We start from the raw sequence: 5,510 nt of genomic DNA, 5'->3' as shown, positions 1-5,510 counted from the left end.
TCTCTCTCTCCAAAAGTTATTCTATTTAGTTACTAGTTATGAGGGCAACGCCAAAAGGACTTTGCTTCTAATTACAAAAATATACCAATTTTGTTACTGGCTTAGACACCTTAATCCAATCGCCTCCCACTTGGATAAGTTTGTAACTATAATTGCAAGTATAGACCTTGAACTAAACAACAAACAGTGCTTTCCTAAGCCAGTTCCAAACTCTGTTCTAAATCAACTATTGGCCCTAAGATAAGTGATTAGCTATTCTTTCATTCTAAAAGATATTGTATGAACTGAGTCATGAATTAAATGATCAACCTCATGTTCATTTGTTCTGTTTTCCAATTTCACGATTTGTGATCGAATTTAAGATTACAAAATTGAACACATGAATTCAGTCCAGACCAAGCGCCTAATATTGATAGATCAACTCAAATCACTGAGGGGCCCACATATATCGCTTTTCCTTATTTAGGCAAAAGGAATGAATTACATTGACTATATAGTTATATAATTTATGTATCAAATCACACATGAAATAACCTTTTATAACATCCAGTTACGAGATGTGTTTGAGCAAACCAATGCACAACTGATCAGTAAACTATGAACTATATATCTCTGTTTTAAGAATAGAAAATATTATCGTCTTAGAATTACTTGTGATTGAATCCATGAAGTAATCTGTAAGCATGAGCTTATCCAATACTTAAAATCTTTATTTTCAAAGTACTCATGAATATTGTAGCAATTCCAATTGCGATGTCTTAACCTCAATCGACAATCGACAATTTACAATCAATTCATGACAATCTTAATTCACTACTTACTTCCAAAAGTATGAATGACTGTGGAATTTTGAATAATATTTAAATTACTTAGGGAAGTAAAACATGCAAAGTGAAACACAATAATAAATTATTTAACTATGCCATCATACCTGTTGATTATAAATAAATCCTTATTGTTTAATCACCATAAAAATTATGAATTTATTCATTGTATAATGTTTTGAGTAATCAGCTAACCACTTGAATTAAATAACATCAGTCATGCCATGTTATAAAAATACATACTACACCTCTCAACGGTCCTTCCTTTGTGAATAGATCGATTAGACATTAGTCCAATGATGCTTAATTCACGATTCTAAATTCTTGTCACTATCTAATATGTAGTGGAATTTTATCTTTACATGCATTGTCTTTCTGTGATGTCAAGGTTCTTAAGTCGTAGAGATCGAGCCTTTGACATTACCAAATGTTCCACTGGAACTTGTTACTCAGAACAATTCCATGGTTATGAAGTCTCAAATTCAAGGTACACTCCCTGAACACTTCTTTGCATTAAAGTTTTCAAATCACATGTAGATTTTGAAAACATCTCCCATTATGGACACGTTTCCATATTCCCATATGACCATCATTTCTGACCAAGAATCATGTCAATCCAAAACATGTCACTATGGTCCTTTCCAAACAATATCATACTTCCAATTGCCCAAAAGCTACCAATTCTTTGGTAAAACCTTAGAACGTTCTTGAAAGTTGTTTGACAACTTTAGTTATATGAATTTCTAATCCTTTTCACATAATGCTAAAAGCATTTTAAAAATAGAATAATCGAATATTGTAGCATATGTAATCGATCATATATCCGATGCATATGGGACTCGACTCATTATTACAAGGGTCCAATATCTATTCAATTCCTTGTTAAAATATTTCCATATATAGAATACCCAATGTCAAAACATTTCAACATGGTATGCCTTTAACTACGTTCTATTAAACTATTCAATCTAAACCTCTAGATTCAAAATGAAGTATGAGTGCCCTCTCCCTAAAGTCTACTATAGCGAAATAATTCCCAAACTTTGTGATATTCCGATATTTATACATATTTTTAGGCAATATTTTAATACATTTTTATTAATATTTCGGTTATTTACAAAAATATATGGTACTTAGAAGATTTAATTGTAATTCACAGCCAATATGAGCATTCTTGAAGAAAAAGGACCAAAAGCGATAAGGATCGGAACTTTGGAGGTTTGGAGCTTAAAAGATAAATATTTCAGCTAAAAGACGACCTCACGACGTGAGGAATCATATCTCACGACATTAGTAGCAACATTCTATAAAATAAACATACGAATGATAGAATCCGTGTTCAATACGGATTACAATTGAAAGTTCTTCTGGAGATTGGAGGGTTTAGAAAACGAATTTTGATGGAAAACAAGTCAGTGAATTCTAGTGTTAAGCATCTAAGGAGGAAGAAGTGATTGAAGATCATAACTTTTAATTTAATTTGGTATATTTAACTATGTTTCTAATTATTAAATTTGTGTGTTTCAATTCAGCCATGAGTAGCTGAATCTAGCTGCTTCTGTTTAGCTAGATGAAACTTCAACTCATGGATTAGTTTATTAGTTATGCATCTTACTAGTTGGTTAAATGCTTGTGTTTGATTGTTAATACCTAGCATGCTAATATTTTATACTTAAATTTCTTAAATTCATGTTCTGTGTAGCTTAGTGACTATTAAATTGCATGAACTTGACACCTAGTAATTTAGTGAGCATTAGATTACTAGAGCTAGGATCGAACAAATCTTAGATAAGTAATTAAAGTTATTAAATTTTGTTGTGCTGGAGAACATATATTGTGACTATAATTGTGCTTGCTTAATCATTCTTACATAGCTCCATCCATAATTCATAATTGATTATGTGTTAAATTATGTGTGACCATTCATAGTTCTACATGAATTAGTTCAACATTGGTATATTTGGACTTAAATTACTAATAATATAATAACTGGTAACCAACGTGAATTATCCATAATTAGTAGCTAACTATTAAGGAGAAGTGGATTCAAATTAATTTTTAGTAGTTGAATAAGTTAATTAAAACCGTTCCCTGAGTTCGATACCCGACTGTTTGTGCTATATTATTTGCGAATAGGTCCACCGCCTTAAGTCGTAATCGTTAGTTAGATAGTTGGTAAAACTACTAGGTATAATATTACGCATCATGTTTTTTGCGCCGTTGCCGGGATACGACATTTACTTTAAATTTTATTTGCTTTAGGTTAATAGATCCTTTTTGTGGGGTAAAACCTGCAAAAAGTTAAATTTGAACATTAGTTTTTTTTTGAACTGAACTCACAACGTGACCCTTAAGCTCACGACGTGAGATAAGTCATTTACGTTTGTTTTTGTCTTTCTTTTTTGTTTAGGTTTTCTGCGACATCACGTCGTGGTATTACTAGCCACGACGTGGTGAACGTTCAGTAAGACTTTTTAAGTAGTTTTTGTTCAATTTTATGTTTTTATTTTTGTTTTTGTTGCAGTAGTACATGACTCGTGGATCCAACACACCCTTGATACCACCACTAGAAGATCTAGAGTTAGCCCTTCTTAAAAAGACTGATAAAAACGTAGGAGAAACCCAACCACCAAAGAAGTCACCTTTCAATGACCTTAAATCAGTTTTCGGAAAGAAGAAGGGGAAGAACGTGGGTGAATCAAGCAATTCCGCAAGGAACGAAAGCAAGTTAGAAAGCTTTGAGCAAACTCCTAATCTTCACGAATCTGATTCCGAATCAGAAACCGATAAAGAAGAAAGTGAACCCGAAGACGAGCCAAAAGACGAGATGGCGAATATTGCCAACATGTCCATGGAGGCATATAAGAAAAGAATCCGAGAGGACACCGGTCCTGGTCTCGTGTAACCTGCAAGTACTGCTACCGCAACATTCGAGCTGAAGGGACATATTTTTTCCGAGCTTAAGAAAGTCCCATTTTCCGGGAAAGATCATGAGGATGCTTACAAGCACCTTGATGAAGTCAATGACATAGTTTATTACTTCAACATCCCGAATGTTCCAAGAAAGATGGTGCTTTTGAGAATGCTTCCCGTTACTTTCAAGGGAGCTGCTAAAGATTGGTTGAAGGCACTACCACCTGGTGCAATTACTACTTGGGCGTAAATGTGTGAACAATTCATAGAACCTTTTTGCCCACCTTCTAAAGTTTCTAAACTCAAGAAATCCATAGGAAACTTTGAGCAACAATCGAGTGAGTCACTCTATGAGTCATGGGAGAGATACAAAGGCTTGATAAGAAATTGTCCCCAAAATGATTTGAATGAGCAACAAGAAGTATCAATCTTCTATGATGGGGTAAACTTGATGACAAGGAAACTCCTTGACTCTCAAGGACCGTTAATAAACAAAAATCCTAGTGAGATTAAGGAATTGGTTGAAGAATTTTCCAAGCATTCGCTTGAATACCACAATCTGAGACATGACGAAGGGAAAGGAATTGGGAGAGGCACTTTTGAAGATATGGCTGCTGTTTTAGCCATGATAAAAACTATGGACCGAAGAATGACAAAAATAGACTAATCCATACATGCTATTCGAGTTGGTTGTGAAAGATGAAATAGTCCACATTTGACCAAGGATTTCCACTTAGACGAGAACGGAAATAAGAAGGTTCAAGTATGTTACTCTAGTGGAGACAAATATGATGAAGATTGGAGGAAGCCAAAGAAAGAGTGGTTGCCATATGAAAAATATAAAAAGCAAAAAGAAGAAAATTTTAGGCAAACTGGCTGAGGATTTTATCAAAAAGAGCAACCACCTGAAAAAAAGAAGGTCGATTTAGAGTCCCTGCTCACTAGATTCATGGAGGCTTCGGAGAAAAGACATGATGAGACCGATGCGGTGATAAGAGACCAGAAAATTCTCATGAGGGACCAACAAGCTTTGCTAAGGAATCATCAAGCATCAATCCAAAACATCGAAGCTCAACTAGGACAATTAACTGTTGGGATATGAGCAAGACATCAATCCTATGGTGCACATGCAAACCCTAAAGCTTTGGATCTAGTTTTTCTATTTGTACATGCAATAATCATCCAAAGCTCTAAAACCCTAATCTAGCATACAACAAAATCGAAATCTGCATCTAATGAAGAGTAAAGATATTACCTTTGATTGTAGCTTGAAGATCTTGAGCTTTTGAGAACCAAGCACCTCAAATGCGATGCCTCTAATGAATCACAAACACCAAAACAATTGGACAATCACTCATGATTAAATTCCATGAAGTGATTCATGTGAATGCGGGTTTAATCCAATACTCAAATCATATTTCATAAGCAGTCATGAACGTTGCAGCAAACCTTTGCTATGTCTAAACGCTTAGAAAATCTACAAGCCAATTCATGACAGTCTTCTTTCATACTTACTTCCAACGTCTTATCGACTGTGGATAGTTTAAATAATCTTATTATTTAGGAAGTCAAAACATGCAAAGTGAAACAATAGTAAATAATTAACACAAGACAGTAACTTTACTTATAAATAAAACACCTTCATTTAATCATCAAAATGTCAATTACAATTTATCTATTACAAGTTTCTAACGTTATCTAATCACTAAAACTAATATCGTCCTTCAGCCCAATGCTCCTAGCGTGCTGCAAGTGCTTAACCCTACTCAGTCC

The 5,510-nt window shown here is 34.2% G+C and overlaps 1 non-coding gene across 1 annotated transcript; it reads right to left on the bottom strand.

The window, feature by feature from the left end:
* Nucleotides 1-4,035: 4,035 nt before the first annotated feature.
* Nucleotides 4,036-4,142, bottom strand: LOC145168087 (small nucleolar RNA R71). Its single transcript, XR_013741677.1, has one exon. It is a non-coding gene; the product is annotated as a small nucleolar RNA R71 (small nucleolar RNA).
* Between the last annotated feature and the right edge of the window lie 1,368 nt (nucleotides 4,143-5,510).

Source organism: Lactuca virosa, chromosome 3 (assembly GCF_052849685.1).
Source record: "Lactuca virosa cultivar CGN04683 chromosome 3, Lactuca_virosa_CGN04683_v6, whole genome shotgun sequence".
Classification (NCBI taxonomy): domain Eukaryota; kingdom Viridiplantae; phylum Streptophyta; class Magnoliopsida; order Asterales; family Asteraceae; genus Lactuca; species Lactuca virosa.
The sequence above is the reverse complement of the archived record's forward strand: the minus strand, read 5'-3'. Positions and strand labels throughout refer to the sequence as shown.